This window comes from Cupressus sempervirens, chromosome 8, assembly GCF_028749045.1.
Source record: "Cupressus sempervirens isolate cs-2001-9-10 chromosome 8, ASM2874904v1, whole genome shotgun sequence".
Taxonomy (NCBI): Eukaryota; Viridiplantae; Streptophyta; class Pinopsida; order Cupressales; family Cupressaceae; genus Cupressus; species Cupressus sempervirens.
In genome coordinates, this window is record NC_143125.1 from 701,410,053 (window position 1) to 701,428,046 (window position 17,994).

Sequence of the window (17,994 nt, forward strand, 5' to 3'; positions counted from 1 at the left end):
GCATCCTTGTATCTATCTTTCAACTTATCTCTCTCTTCAATAAGAAGGTCAATTTGTTCAAGGGATTCTTCAAGATTCTTCTTCAACTGCTCCATATTCACTGGGATCTTACTTAAGCTATTAAGCCTCTTCAAAGAAACCAGCCTCTAATACCAATTATTAGATATAGATAATATTGAGGAGGGGGGAGGGTGGGGTGGTGAATCAATATACTAAAAACTTTGCCCCACAAATGAATATTGTTGATTACTTTATAACTTGCTTATGAAAGTAAACAAACAATTCTGAATAGTAAATATAATGATGCACATAGAGAACTCATAACACCATTATTTTTTAACTAGAGAAACCCTAGCCAAAGGATAACCCCAATGGGAATGATACCCACTAGATGATTAACTAAACAATAGGGTCCTATTAAGGATATCAACCCTGTTAGGAATCTATGAAGTACATATAGTGTCTTGAGTCCTTGTTAGAGGACTAGGCCTTGATGGAAGCCTTAAACTTGTTAGGAGTTGCTACACCCCTATTAGGAATTGGTAGTTGAACAATTAAAATGTATGCGAGAAGAGCCCAATTCTCTAACATAAAATTATACAATTTAGTCCCTTCATAAGATAGGTATACATACAATACTTTCTTTGCTACCATACCTCACACTTTCTCTAATCTTACATCATGTTTCACATCACATAAGGCTCACAAATAGTTCTCACAATAGTTTACATGTCACATCTAATCACACAACTTCCCCATTAACTGTTCAAGATAAGATCTTTACTTATACCTTGCACAATCAGAAAATTCTAAACTGTTGGCCTTCATTCCTTCATAGGCTTGACTTAATCTAAAATAAGTTATGGAATAATATCCACATACTTGGCTTAACATAAATTAGTAATTATTTTGTAACCAAAATAATACCTAAAGTTATACAAGTCTATTTACTACCATGCTCTATTCTACACTATTAATCTTAGTATAACTTGTGTTGTACTATCTGTACACACATGCACACTAGTACATGTCATCATGACAATGTCAAAAACCTTTCCTTAATTATACATAAGCTAACTCTCTATGCATCATCCATACTCTTAATATTTGTACTATGTGATGCTGAAAATTGCTAACACTTAAACAATTTTCTATCTCTAAATGCACAAATGAAATGTTGAATGTATGTTGCCCTAAATGACAATTATTAAGACATCTAACTGACCATATTGCCAACAAAAATTAACCTAAGGTTTGGACTATGAAGTGAAAATTTCCTTTGTTTCACCTTTGCAAGGTTTAAGACGAGGTTATGAACTTAAGTCATGAAGCTGCAAACAAAGAAATGTGGAAGTAGTTAATGGCTAGGCACACTATCACAAGGATTCATCTGTAGTTATGAGTTTTGGTTATGCAACCACAAAATTAGAGATGATAGTCATCAAAACAATGATCGCAATGTTGCATGTTCTAGATGGGATTCACATTTGGCAATTTTGAATGAGCAACAAAGGCAAAGATGACTCAATCATAACATCACATGATTAAACAATAGTTAGGTCCTAACCATATGAGGGTATGAAGCAGTCCATTTTATGATGTTTGCAAGTCACTGTAGTTAGTGAGATAAAGTGATTTCAAAATGTAAAGAAGAGATGAGACATGAAATGAAGATGTCACTATTTTGCATGGTCAAATAGTTAAAGAGAAGAATGAGTTGCAAAACCACAAAAAAAAGTAGTCACACGTCAACATAATAGTTAGAATACTAGGCAAGGTGGAAAAATGTTTAAAAAATTAGGGCCATAGGGAGAAGTTCAATGGTTGAACCTAGCAGACTTGATGACACAACTAACTTGGAAAATCATGAATATGATCCAAAGCATGATCCAAAGCATCTCCTTGATGGAAAATAGGTATTGTCGATCGCTTAGAACTACTTTTTTGAGTGGTTTCCATGCCTGATGTAGATTTCACCATTCCACTACCTTAGGTTATCCATCTACCTAGCCATATAGTTATGGACACCATTTCTATCTTTTCAGAGCCTAAATTTGCACACAAATATATGATTTATGTATATGGACATATACCCTGATCAAATATTCCTAGGATTAGCAGTGATTTCTCTCTGTAACTTGAAGGCAACAGTTGTGTTTTGGCTTTTAGTAGAATTTTTATTAGTTTTGCTTGAGCTATTAAAGCAAGTCTTGTCACACTTTCAAGGGTTGGTCTTTTCTCTAATTTTGTGTTAGTTGTATGGCATACTCTACTACTGTAATTTCCTTCACTTTTGAATGAATATACCTCTCTATTGTATCTCTTTGTTCATTATTATATTGTGCAACACCTTTTGTGTTATGTCAATGTATTTCCTCCATTCTTCAACTTGTATGATTGTATCTATTTGTCCTTGAATGATATAGAGTGAAGCTCCTTCCTTATAGTATTCCTTTGGTTTTTTGATCTACATATGGTTGGAGTTAAGAAAGAATTGAATCTATGCATTTTGAGATTATATTGATGAACTATGCTTTTATGGGCAATGATAAGATTGAACATACTATTTTTGTGTATCACCCCTCTAGATTAGATTAGGTAGTTTGATTTTCATGCATTTCCTCTCCCATTTCCTCTTAAGAAGTAGTTAGGTGCACCTTGATAGTAAGGAAGACAACCTTCTATGGAGACTCAATATCATTTTTCATTTCCCACAACTTGGAGATTGTTTCCATGTTTCACAAGGTTGCCTTTAGGTCAAACTTTAGGCAAGGGTGCAAAATTTTGCAACAACAATTTTTGGCACACCTAGTGGGACAAATATTTAAGTACTTCTTAAGTCTACTAGTTCAATGATGTCAAGAAAGAAATTCAAACTTCTATGCTACAAAGACAATGCTACTCTTATAATTTCAAGCCTTCAAGAGGCTCACATTCAAGCACTTGGTGAATCTATCTCTACATCTTGGTTTCTAGACCAGAATTACTATAATTCATGCTCAAGACTCAAACAAGGGCATCTTCTAGAGGTAATTTTCAATATATTAAACTTTCATTTTCAAATCCTAGAAGAAAAAAAATAGACTCTCTTTATCACTAGTTATGAGTTTAGAAGTAGTGCATTCACTTACAAGATCTCTTTATGCTCATTCTGTTGATAGATCACAACCTAGGGTACCACCTTTCCATCTGAATAGACCATTATTCCACATGGCCCTCCCTATAAATTAGGTGTTTGATACCTTTAATGGTGGAAATCCTCTCATCTTAGCCCAAAGACATGATATCCTAGTATCTGCTCTAAAAAGTCTTCCAGATTTTAATTGCAAAACTTCTATTTTCCCAATAGAACATATTCAAGAAGTTTCAAATATCTACAATATACATGGTATTACAGAGGATGATATTGATGTTAGAATTTTAGCCTCATCATTAAAGGGAAAATCTTTATAGTGGTATAGGAGATTACCAAATAGTTTTATCAATAACTAGGATGAGTTGGGAGAAAGACTTGGTAAACATTTTGAAGATAAAAGTGATCACCTATCCCTTTCAGAGAAACTAACTACCATTAAGAGAGCACTCCATGAATATACAATACATTTTAACTATATATTCCAAATGACATGGGATCAAATACTTGGTGCAGTGAAACCTTCCCCTAGTAATGCTTTCTTGTATTACCTAAGAGCTTTCAATAGTGATATTTTTAGAACTTACAAACCATGGGGGGGGATGCCTTACCAACTGCATATGAAATTTCTATAAGAGAAGAAAATAACTTAATTCAAGGATGGACATTAGCTCCAAGGCTTGTAATACCTTTCTTTCCTGACATGCTAACTCATGAGCCTATAGTAGCCCCTATTCCTATCACATCCACAAGTTAAACTCTTTCCATAACCCCAATAGCCTCTACATATTCTAATGAGTTATGAGAGTTGAAGGACATGTTGCAAGCCTTGATGAAAAATATAGATAAGAAGTTGCAAGATCAGGAAAAGACATTGGAAGAAAAATTTTCAGTGGTGTAGAATATGAGCAACAAGCTCAAAATAGTAGGCCTTTTTAGCCTCATTATCAAGCCAAACCATATAATAGGCCACAAAATCAAGGTCAAGGTTATGTTCTACAAAATCAAAATAGACCTATGGGTAATGCCCTTACTACAAATACAAGCACAAATCTAGTAAGGAAATTAGTTCCTCAGAACAACCTTGCTCAAGAGAAATATTTTTGTCCTTCTTGAAATTATTCATATGAGCATTGTATGTGCTATAGGGCAGAAGCATCTCAAGCACTAACCACACATGATCAAGAAGCAAAACAATAGTGTAGTTCCAGTCAACCTACTGATGGTTCCCACCAACAACAATATGGTGATTGATCTTTTATGAACCATGAGCTAGAGGAACATTTTCATGCCAACCATGATGACTATGATGCTATGGCCCATAAAATGAAAAGAAAAAGAAGATATATGTAGAATGCTACACCTCTCCATCAAATTAGGCTTCAACTTTAGGTGTTTCTCCTCATGTTCTAGTTGCAAGTGCACAACTAGATATTTCTCCCTAATAGAAGCAAGACACAAGCAACAAGAAGTCTACTAAATCTCAGACTGCTAAATGTCAGTCATCAACCCTTATAGCTACTAAGGCTCCATTCAAAGTAGTCACCATGATATCATAGAGGGAGCTACTACAATAAGAGTTAAAGAGTATAAAAGTGCCAAAATAGCTAACTACCTTAGATGATGCAACAAGTCTAGTGCAACCAACAAAAGAAGGAGAAACAAGTAAGAAAAACAAACCTCTGCATTTTTATCTCTTTGATTATAAGGGACAAACTAGTTCATAATTGCATGATAGATTCAAAAGCTAGTAGTTTGGTAATGCCTAAATGTATAACTAATCTCCTTGGTATTAAATATGAGGCAATGATTAGAGATGTACTCCAATTAGATGGTAGCTTTGTCAAAATGGTAGGAATCCTAAAAATGTGGAAATGACATTCCATGCATGCCTTAGTTGTATTGTCACTCAAGACATATTAGTAGTTGAGGTTGAGCCACATTTTTCCATCTGTCTTTGTAGAGACTTCATTGTGCAAATAGGTGGCTATATTACATTAGATTCATCCTATATGTTCTTTAGGACAAGATATGGGACCAAATCTTCCTTAAGAGAAGAACCTCTGGCCCTTTATCACATAGAGACCTATACACCTAGTCCTATGAACATGAATTATATAATTTAGGAGATAGATGGTAAAGGCATAACACATGAACCTGTCACTTCCTTAATAGAGGTTCTTGACTATCTTTTAGATGAGTGGGCCACTACCTTTCAAATTGACCCAATACAAGAAGCTCTAGAGATAGGCCTTGGTACATATTGTATATTGGAAGAAAATGACCCTATTCATAATCTTATAAAAATAGAAGAGGATTTTAATGGATTATGGAGTATGTTCTTTGATGGTTTGAGAAATAAGAATAGTTCAGGAATTAGTGTAATGCTTGTCTCCCCTAGTTTGAAGAAGTTTTACTTCTCTTATAGACTCCAATTCAGTTGCACTAACAACATAGAAGACTCCAACTTGCACAAAGGAGTGGGATCAAATCCTTAAATGTCTTTGGAGAAAGTGAGCTAGCTATTAACCAATTAAGGAGCCAAAAGATCACAAAGAAGAATCTACTCAAATCATATAAGCACAGAGTTTGGGATCTGTTTGAGGGTTTCCAAGAATTCAATATTAAAAGTGTCCCTAGAAGAAATAATAAAATTTTTGATAGACTTGCAACAATAGGTTCTCACTATGATGTACCTCAGCATGTTGAGGACAAAAGAGAGAAACACATCAAACTTCTTGTAAGACATGTAGTTCTAGATAACCATGCCAATTGGCAAATGTTTGACTTTGATGTGCAGATTGTCAAATTTATGCAAAGTAAGGAAGAATTCTCTTATAAGAATCAGTCCAGGTTACAAAGCCAATATGGTGATCAAATCATGAACCTCATCTCTAACAAGTTGCCTAAAGGTTTAATCACTTTAGAGGGTGTTTTCAATCCTGATGACCAAGCAAGGAGAAGAGGTATGAACCTAGTTGCAAATAAGGATGATCACATAGTAATTTCCATTGTTGATGGAAAGGTTTTTAGTTTGGGGAAGGTATGCTCTAAAGATGAAAGATAAATGTTTGTTCATTTATGTCGAGAATTCAATGATGTATTTGCATGGACATATGATGATTTAAATTGTTTCTACCCAAGTCTATTTCAACATACCATAGATTTAAATAGTGATGCAAAGCCTATTAGGCAAAAGAAAAGATCAGTCAATCCTAAGATTGAGCCTATGATGAGAAAGGAGCTATCCAAGCTAATAGAGGCTAAAATTATTTTTCCTACTAAGTATTCCTCTTGGGTAGCCAATATTGTTCCTATTAGGAATGTTGGTGTAAATAAGTATTTACTATTTACACTTTACTTATGTTTACTTAGGTTAATGCATTATTTTATTATTTATTTGTTAGTCACCTAGGAGTATGCATACTCTTGTGAGTTATCATGTTGAAAACACAAGAGTTAGCACTCTAATTATGCACATGGTGTCTACAACATAGGAGTTTGCACTTTATTTGAGCACATGGTGTCTACAAGATCTCCACATGTGAGACACCTCATCATGCTTATCCTCTCATTGATGCACATATATTCATGCATAATGGAGGATGTGTGCTTAGTTGTCATGCTTATCTCCTAGTTCTTTCTAGAACCATTTTAAATGCATCTTAGAGCCCTTTATATATAGGCACTCCTAGTGTGTATGTACATGCTTTGATATGCTTGAGATAATTGATTCTCATATTGATCATACTCTTCTTGGTCTACTGTTGTGCTTGAGCTTGAGTTCCTTGATCTTGGGTGATTTTTCCTTAAGGAAAATTCTTACATGGTATTAGAGCTTAAGGAAATTATCTTCACATAGCCATTCTAGACCATTGTTGCTTTAGCACTTCAACCTGAATTTAGAGAATTTATAGAAATTGGGAGCATCTAGAGCCAAAGAGGACCTTGCCATTGCATCTGGAATGTTGATTCAGTGAAAATTGGCTATAAATTTGCCTATGATAGGCCAAAGTTGATTTTGAGGCAATTTTTTTTTGGAAACTGGCACCCACAGGCCCAATTTGCAAACTAGGTATGGTCATTTATTTGATCTCTGAATTTTATTTTTAGATCTAAAATTATTTTCTACTATTTTTCAAAAAAAAAAATTAGCCTGTCAGGGGCTACAGAGAAAAATTTTGTAGGTACTGGAGAGTGACAGGTCCTGACCCCTGCATAGAATATTTGTGGAATATTTTATTTTAATTGGCAGGCACAATCAATTTTTTGGAGGCATTCAAATCACACTGGCTTTCATTAAATTTCTGGCTCATATTCCATCATCGCCCTGCACACACAATCCTCATTGACCGAGCACTCCATAATCTCTCGATACCCTTTTATTATAACATTGTGGCCTTGTTTTATACAACAAAAAGGCTAATCCCATGATGAATGTAGGATAAAACCCACAAACATCTAACACTATTTCTTTTTCCTGGCCCCTAACACTACTACCTTTGGAAACAAGCTCTATTTCAATATTCTAGCACCTGAATAACCCTTCCACATGTCACTGTGCCCTCCATCCATGTGGTGATAGTTCCATCAAGGACATGTCGGCTAGGCCACCTCAACTAACCTGCCCAATCTGCCGCAGTTCTGACAATACAGCCTAAAATTGATAGCCAATCATCAAGAGGTAAAATAGAACTACTATGATGATCATTTGACCATCAAATTTAAACTCATCTTTTCCTAATCCAACCCTCTCCAGATTGATTTTTGATTTGATAGTTTAACTTTGGGAGGTTATATCTTAGTAATCTAGACTCTAAATCAGGTACAATATTTTTTGATTTTGGATAGAATTTTTAAAACATTTTAGTAATGAAATTATTTTTTAGTTTTGGTGCACAAATTTGTCAAAAATTGCATCTTTTGGTGATTGTACTATCCAATCCTGCATTTTGCAACTTCAATTACTCAGTACAGGCTCATTTGGACTCAAAATTATTTTCCATTTTTTTGCAAGTGCATTATTTTTTGTCTACTTTCTAGATTTTCAATTAGATTATAGGGTTGTGTGGACAAAAGTATCACTTTTAGAAATAGGTCCTCTCTTTGCTTTGTATTGCTTCAAAATTGTTGTACATTGTAAAGATCTAGATTTGTACTTCATAAATCAAAATTCCATGAAGGCCAAAATTGGCAAGTGGTTGTTGTAAATGCACTACATATAAAGTGCCAAAAGAATTTTTTTTGGGGGGGTTTCTTTATTGAGTGAAAAGGAAGGGGTGTTCTTGGTGTTGTGTTCCTCTTTTCCTACTATTTTCTTTCATTTTCTGTATCATGGAAAATTTTAAGTTTCCAAAATTAACTCCACATAACTATGCTACATGGTCCATTAAAATGTGGTGTCATTTAATGGATAAGGGAGTTTCTCAATATGTGGATGGTACCCTTCCTAAACCAATAGGTGATCAAGTATCTACAACTGACATCTATGCTTGGGAAACAATGGATAGGATAGCCCTAGGTGATATTTGTTTGGGGGTTGAAGACAAGATCATTTATCAGCTCTAGAAGTCTCATACATCCAAGGAAGCTTGGGATACCATTAAAAACCTATATGGTAAAGTGTCCGAGGAAGATATTTGCAAAATTGAAGATGAGCTTGTCTCCTTAGATCCAAAGACATTTGATTCCATACGAGATTTTATCATAAAGGTGAATGAATTAAGAATGAAGCTTGATGATTTTGGGAGTCCTATCAAAGATGACAGGTTAATCTATCTCATTCATAATAAGTTTCCATCTAAGTACTCCACATTTGTTTCTTCTTATAACACCTTAAAGACTACATTAGGGTCTACCTATCAGAAAGTCTCTTTTGATCACTATGCTATACTATTGGATGAAGAAGAAAAGAAGTTGAAATCAATGGGGATTCTTAATTCATCAAAGTCTAAGGCATTGGTGGCAAATAATGAGGGTTCTCAAAATTCAGCTAGTTAATCATCAAATAAACGAAAGGGCAAGAATAAGAAGTGGAAGAATAACAAATCAGAGGATGCAAAAAAGACAACACCATCATCAAATCAACAAGGAAAGTCTTCCTCAAATTCAAATAAGAAGGGGGACACTAATAAGGAGAAGAAAAAGTGTGCCCATTACAAGAAATTAGGTCATGAAGAATATGAGTCTTATCATAAAAAGATTGTTGAGTTGATGAATATTATGAAGAAACACAATTTTCCACTACCTAATGCTTATAAGGAGAAATGATCTTCTTCAAATTCAAAGGGAAAAGGGCAAACACTCATGGAAAATTCAAGTTCTTCAATAGAATGGATTCTTGACTCAGGTGCCTCATATCATATGGGTTCTTCAAAAGGGGATTTTTATTCATTGAAGAAGTCTAAGGTACAACACATCTTTGTAGGAGATGATACAAAAATGGAAGTTGAATGGAAAGGAAATGTGGAGATGGAAAATGGAGAACTCAAAGATGTTCTCTATGTTCCCAACCTAAGTTCTAATCTCCTCTCAATTTACCAAATCACTCACCTTGGAGATGGCCATAAAGTTGAGTTCCTTCCTGACTTAGTAAAGGTTTGTAGTCTAAAAGATGACTCATTGGTTGTAGTGGGGAAAGTTAATTATGAAAAAAGGTTGTATTATTTCTCCCATTTTATGCCCAAGTCCCCTTCACAAGCCTTGTTGATTCAATCCAATTCACAAACCAAATTATGACATCAGTGGTATGGACATCTTCCCTTTTGCTATCTTCAACAACTTTTCTCATTCAATATGGTTAAAGGTGTACCTACAATCAACTTTTCTATAGGTGAATGTTCAAAAAATTTAGTGGATATGCATCTAGAGGAGAATTTATATAAAGGGAAGTCTTCAAGAGCACATTTGTTCTTCAGTTGGTTCACATGGTACTAGCAAGTCCTTTTGCAGTGACATTAGTCAGCTAGGGTCGCTACATACTTACTTTCATTGATGACTTTTCATGGTGCACTTGGATCTACTTTCTTCATCAAAAGACTGAAGTGTTGGACCAATTTTTATCCTTCAAGACTCATGCTGAATAAAAATTGAGGAAAGCCATCAAAGTTTTTAGGATGGACAATAAAAGTAGGTATGTGAACAAAAGACTTAAAGACTTTTGCAAACTTGAGGGTATTGATCTTCAGAAGCCACCAACATTCAATTTTCATAAGATAGATGTTACAACACTAAGGATACAAACTCTTAAGTCAATAGAAAGTTGCATGATTCAAGCCAAGTCTCTTGACCCATCACTTGAAGTTGAAGCAATTAGCAGTACCAATCACATACTTAATAGGTCTCCTCATAATGCCTTAAATGCAAGACTTCTTTTGAGGCATGGTGTAGTAGAAAACTAGTTGTGCCACACTTCAGAGTCTTCGATTGTCCAACATGGGCAAACATATCTTCTAGGGGATACAAGACACCACCACCTCAACCTTGTACTTTCATAAGATATAAAGATGATTTGATGGCATACATCCTTATGGATCCTAAGACACATCAGATCTTCAAGGAGAAGGATGTTCACTTTGAGGAAAGTTCATTGAGCTTATCCTCTAATCCTCTCTACACTTCATACATTGTGGAAACTAATAGTGACACCAGTGATAGTGCTTCAATAGATTCAAATACATGGGGTTCAATCGACAATTACAATGAGAGGTCATGACATCAACATATTCCACATGTATATATTTCCACAATGATAGGTCCACCAAAATAAGGTACACCTCATCTTATAGCTCCAACATCATTGGATGACTTTGTAGCAGACATTTTAGGTTTCTTTGTGGAGTCACACATCATAGATTTGGGAGACAACATTGATGATTTACATCTTCTCTTTGATGAAGTAGATACTTCTTCAGTTGTCACGAGGGCTCACTCTAACCCTCCTATCCATTCTCTACATGATTTACCTTTATAGGTTGATGTGATTGTGGATTCTTATGAACAATAGTTACAGAGTGTCTCTTTATTAGATGAGGAGATAGTATGTTCTTTGGGATAGGTTCTACATTCATCCTTGATAGGGACTATTGAGTAGGTTTTAGAGACATCATCCATCTATGGGGTTCTTTCTACACATAGGGGAAGCATCTCATTTGTACCTTTGCCATTATTTCTTCCAAAGGGGAGGAAAAATATTCAGCTTTCCTAGATCAGCTTCTACATTGGAGCAACTATTACTAATCGACACTCTTCATTTAGGGGGGGAGACTACCTTGTCTCTCTTCTTCTTCTCTTTTATGTGGGGGAATTTTTTCTCTTATGGGGTTTTGTCCTTCTCATACTTCTCCTTTGTATATACTTGATGTATTTCATAAAAGGGGGGTCTTGATTACTCTATCCATCCATGCATCTTTTTTTTTCATCTCTCTTTTTGAGGGAGGGTTTTTCCCATGAGGTTTTCCCTCTTTCTCTACTTTATGAGAGATTTCATTTCATTTTGTACATGAGTACCAAACATGGCCTAGTAGTCGAGACCCATTATACATTTCATCCTAGCTTTCATAAGCTTAAGTGCATTCCCCTAAGTTTCACTTGGGGGGGGGGTGTTGGTGTAAATAAGTGTTTACTATTTACACTTTACTTAATTTTATTTAGGTTAATGCATTATTTTATTATTTATTTGTTAGTCATCTAGGAGTATGCATACTCTTGTGAGTTGTCATGTTGACAACATAGGAGCTAGCACTTTATTTGAGTACATGGTGTCTACAACATCTCCACACGTGAGACACCTCATCATGCTTATCCTCTCATTTATGCATGCATATTCATGCACAATGGAGGATGTGTGCTTAGTTGTCATGGTTATCTTCTAGTTCTTTCTAGAACCATTATAAATACATCTTAGATGCCTTTATATATAGGCACTTCTAGTGTTTATGCACATGCTTTGATATGCTTGAGATAATTGATTCTCATATTGATCATACTCTTCTTGGTCTACTATTGTACTTGTGTTTGAGTTCCTTGATCTTGGGTGATTTTTCCCTAAGAAAAATTCTTGCAAGGAAGAAGAGTGGGGAGATTAGATTGATCTAAATAGGGCCTCTCTCAAAGATCACCATCATCTTCCTTCCATAGAAAAAATCATATCTATGGTCAATGGCTCTAAAAGATTTTCCTTCCTAGATGGGTTCTTAGGTTATAACCAAGTGTTAGTCTAGGAGCTGGATTTATACAAGACATCCTTTACTAGTAAATGGGGCACTTATGCCTATATAAAAATGGTTTTTAGACTACCCAATGTAGATGCTACCTTCCAAAAATAAATGGAGATGGATTTCAAGAGTATGCTTCAGAAATTTGTGCTAGTCTACCTTGATGACATAATAGTCTACTCAAAGAAAGTGGCGACCACTTTGGCCATCTAAGGAAAGTGTTCATCAAGTCTAGGGAATATGTTGTGTCCCTAAATCCATGCAAGTGTGCATTTTCCACTAGTCAAGGAAAGTTTCTAGGACATATTGTATCTAAGGATGGATTAACCATTGATCTAGAAAGAAAAAAATCAATCCTTGCTCTTCCACTTCCTTGTCATAAGAAAGAGCTATAAAACTTCCTTGGTAGGATAAAATTTGTAAGAAAGTTCATTCCTAATCTTGCTACCATGGTTAAGACCCTTACAACCATGCTAAAAAAGAATATGATTTTCACTTGGACAAAGGAAGGGAGAGCCAGTTTTAAAGAAATCAAAACAACAATAGCATCAACTCCTACCCTTATCAATCCCAACTTTGATAAGGATTTCATTCTCTATACCCCTGGTGGCGAGTCAAGCATATCAACTCTCTTGAAAAAATTAAATGATATAGATGAATAGAAACCTATAGCCTCATTTAGTGAAGGGCTAAAGGATTATGAAGACAAATATAGCTACATGGAAAAGCAAGTTCTTGCTATCACAAAAGCTTTAAAGAAATTTAGACATTTATTATCACATAACAAGGTCAAGCTCCTAGTTTCACATGCAAGTGTGAAGTAGTTCCTCTTGAACAAAGATATCAATGAGAAAAGAGTAGACAAATCACCAAGGTCATGGAATATAACATTGACATCAAGATCACAAAGCTTGTGAGAGGAAAGGGATTTTTTGAGAAAATAATTTCATTGTAGGAGATGGATGAAGAGGTCACACTAGTATTAATAAATGAACAACCAACAAGGGATGAAAATCTTAACAATTGGATCCATGATATGACAACCCTCTTATTGGGAGGAGGATATCCACAAGGATTAGATAGAGCCAAAAGAAGACAATTCAGATTGTAGTCTATTCCTTTTGTCCTACTATATGGGGTTCTTTTTAGGAATGATCTCAATGGAGCCCTATTAAGATGTATTAACCTTGATCAAACAAATAGAATTATCAAAGAGTTTCATGATGGCCCCGATGGTGGTCACTTCTTAGCTAGAACAACAATCACGAATATAATGAGAGTTGGTTATTATTGGCCAAATATATTTAATGATTATCATAAGCATATGAGAAAATGTGAGAAATGTGCCTTCTTTTTAGGTAAAAAAAGGTTAGTAGCTTTTCATCTTCATTCTACTCAGGTTGATCAACCATTTGTCTAGTGGGGGCTAGATTTTATTGGTCCAATCAATCCACCTTCCAAATTTGGTCACAAGTGGATCTTGGCTGCAACACATTACTTTATGAGGTGGAAAAAAGTAATGTCTTTGAAGGATTCCATAGAGACTTTAGTAGCCAAACACCTTGATGGAATTGTTACCTAGTTTGGTGTCCCTTCAACATAATATCAGATAATGCCAAGTCCTTTTTTGGGACTCACATTTTCTCCTAGATAGTTGACCATGGTATATATTTGAGAACTTCCTAAAATTACTATCCCTAGAAAAATGGCTTGGATGAGTCCTCCAACAAGAACCTAATCAGGATTATTAAGAGGACAATTGAGGACAATCAAAGGTGTTGGAATTCAAAGTCAAAAACATCCCTTTGGGTTGATAGAATTAAACCTAAGAGAGCAATTGGGAACTCACCCTTCATGCTAGTATATGGAAGGGAAGCTAGGCTTCCTGTTTCACTTGAGGATCCCTCTCCTAAATTAGTTCATCAATTAGAGCTGATTGAAGATAATGCCATGACAATTAGGATGCAAGAATTAATGGAACTAGAAGAAAAAGGACATTAGGCTATGCAAATACTTAAGACACATCAGAAATAGGTGAAAAGGAGTTTTGACAGGAAGGCTAAAGTTAGGGTTTTCAAGGAGGGAGACCTTGTTTTCAAGTGGGATGTAGATAGAGCTAAACCATGCAGCCACTCCAATTTTGATGCTATGTGGAGTGGCCCATATTTTATCACCATCTACAAAGAGGCCAATGCTTTTTAGTTGTCTAGGATAAATGGTGATATCTGGCCAATTCTAGTTAATGGAATTTACCTTAAGCCTTGCTTGTAGAGAAGGTTAAGGGTATTTGTATGTAATAGAGTAGTTTTATGATTTTTAAGAAGTGCATGGGCACACGATATATCTTTATGAAATAGTAGGTTTTTTGACGCTGTAGTTGCAAAGGTTATAGTTTGTTGTAGAATAAGGCTCTTTATTTTGTGACTCTTTAGCCCAATGGAATACTTAAGGTCATTGGTCCATGCTTAGTAGGGAAAAATTCCCCCTAAGTCACTATAAATGTTAGCTATTTAAACCCCCTTCCTAATATTTTAGTGTTGCTAGCCTCATAAAGTACCTGGGGTGATAGCCATGCCCTATGACCTTTGAACTATTCATAATTTCAATGCAAGTTTATAAGGGATAAGTAAAAATGTGCATATTCCTTTTTCTTTTCTTTGTATGACCATATCTTATAAGTAAATAAGTTACGATGATGCAATTTCCCTTCATTGCCTTGTTACTCTAGTTTATGTCTTAACCATCAGCTAGGTTTCAAATGTGCAAACCAGTCAAAATTTACCATTAAACTGACTTCACAAATATTTGGGCCAAAATTCATTTTTAGGTCACGAAGGAGTGAAAGCTATCAATCACAACATCGTTGGGAAAAAAGGAAGTGTCAGAGTCTTTAGTTGCAAGGTTGCAATGAAGAGTAAAAATAGTTATATTAATGGTTTTTGCATCTTCACACACAGTCAAGGTTAACCCATAGTTAAGGTGGTGATGATACAAATTCCTTTGTCACACTTTCATAGGGTTAAAGGTGTGGCTAATATTTCAAGCTGTAACATTGTGATCAACAATCAGGTTAAATTGTCTTCACAACTTTGCAAGTGACAAGGTAGTTAAGGTTTTATAAGTTGTAAATTTGCGAAAAGTGTCATGCAGTCAAGGTCAAATAACTATTGCAGTATCGTAAGGAGTTAACATTAACCTAAGGTTTGGACTGCAAAGTGGCAATTTCCTTTGTTACACCCTTGTAAGGTTTAAGATGAGGTTATGAATTTAAGTTGTGAAGCTATGAACAAAGAAATGTGGAAGCAGTTAAGGGCTAGGTGCAACATTGCAAGGAGTCATCCATGGTTATGAGTTTGTGTTACAAAACCATGGAATTAGAGATGGAAATTGATGAGGCTAAATATTGCCTCTATTTCATGATAGTTTTAAAACACTTTGTTAATACTCTATTTCATTTTCATCAAGACATTTGTGGATCTATGTTTACCGAAACCAATGATTAACCTATGGGTAGATAGTATGCCATCTTTTGCCAATATCATATATATGATGTAGTATTTTATATAATTATCATAATGTGTGTTCTTATATTTGAATTTAATTTGAAAATGCTTATTTGCAATTATCTTTGTATTATAACTAACCTGTTAGCAATGAAGCTAAAAGATGATGGGAAGAATTCAAAGATGATTGCCAATAGTATTCAAGGAGAAAAGAACACTGAGGTGTAGCCATGGTGGAGGAAAGTAATAACATTTTCAAAGGACACAACAATGAGTATGGAGGAGCTATGAAGACATACTACATTCTCTATATTTATTCCTATGGCAAGAAAATGTTTAGACTTTATTATTCCCACCTTAAGCCATTATTTCTTCTTCTCACCTTGAGTTGTTATTTTCCTTCTTTCTCTCCCATAGATTTATAGCTAGGTTATTTACTTTTTTTTTTATGGGAATAAGTGTCGATATCCTATATATAGTAATTAGACCAAGTGTGTTAGTTTAGTTAGAAGAATAGAGTTTATGAGAAAAAATATTAACTTTTATAGTGAGTAGTGTTTTTACAGTTGTATGTGTTATGTAATGAGTTTTTGAAATGTAATGAAATAGTTTTTGGCTTCTATCTTGTGTTAGTAGTTTAGTTGAAGCCAACCAAGGGGGTCCACTTGGAAAGTGGATTAGATTAGGATAGTATAGATTTATTTCCAAGGATTTTTAGTATTGCAAGTAGAAGTTGTAAGTTCCTTCCTATAGCATCACACTTTGTGAATGTTCCCGCAACATATGTGAGAATAGTTATAGTGGATGAACTGAGTTGGAATATTTGTTAGCCTTTCATTTTATTTCTAGTATTCATAGAGTTAAGTGTGTTAGTTTCCTGCAGTAATAGTGTAAGTTCTTTTCCTTGCATTTTACTTTCCTGCAGCATAAGCTTTGTGACTCATTGAGAGACATAGTGCACATACTGTGCTGACCATTTCAATTATACATCCCTAGGTTGACAAGATTAAATACACCTCATAGTGGGAAAATAGTCCTTAGTTTGAATATATTATTCCTAAGCATGGCTCAAAGCATGACTATGATACACCTATTGTGAGGTGGACCATAAATCATCAAAATAGTGATCTTAGTGTCACATGTTCCAAACAAGCTTTTTGTTTGGCAGTTCTAAATGAGCAACAAAGGAAAAGATGACTACATCACAACATGACACAATTAAACATTAGTTAGGTTCTAACACATGTGAGGGTGCAAAGTAGTCCATTTTATGATGTTTGCAAGGTCACTGCAGTTAGTGAGATAAAGTGATTTCAAGCTAAGAAGCTAGAATGAGACATGAAATGAAGGTGTCATTGTTTCACATGGACAAATAGTGAAAGAGGAGAATGAGTTGTGAAGCCATGAATAGAAGTAGTCAACAAGTCAACATAAAAGTTAGAATACTAGCCAAGGTGGTAGAATGTTTTAAAGATATAGGGCCATGTGGTGAAGTTGGATGGTTGAACCCAATGGACTTGATGACATAGCTGACTTGGCACATTGTGAATATGATCCAAAGAAGCTCTTTGATGGCCAATAGGTATTTTTTATTTCTTGAAACCACTTTTTTGAGTGTTCTCCATGCTTGATAAATCTAGATTTCATCATTCTACCACCTTGGGTTATCCATCTACCCAACCATGCAGTTATGGCTGTCACTTTTGTCTCTTCAGGGCCTAAATTTGCATGCAAAGATCTAATTTCTCCATATGGATGTGTACCCTAATAAAATCTTCCTAGGATCAGTAGTGATTTCTCTCTACAACTCAAAGGCAATAGTTGAGTTCTAGATTTTAGTAGAAGTATTCTCTTTTTTGATTAAGCTATAAAAGAAAGTCTTGTCACCCTTTCAAGGGTCGATCTTTTCTCTGATTTTGTATCAGTTGGATGGCATACTCTGCTACTATAATTTCCTTCACCTTTGAATGAATATACCTCTCTCCTATACCTCTTTATTCATTTATATATTGTGCAAAACCTTCTGCCTTATGTTAATGTATTGCCTCCATTCTTTATCTTGTATGGTTTTATCTATTTGGCCTTGAATGATATAGAGTGAAGCTCTTTCCTTATAGTATTCCTTTGGTTTTTAGATCTACAT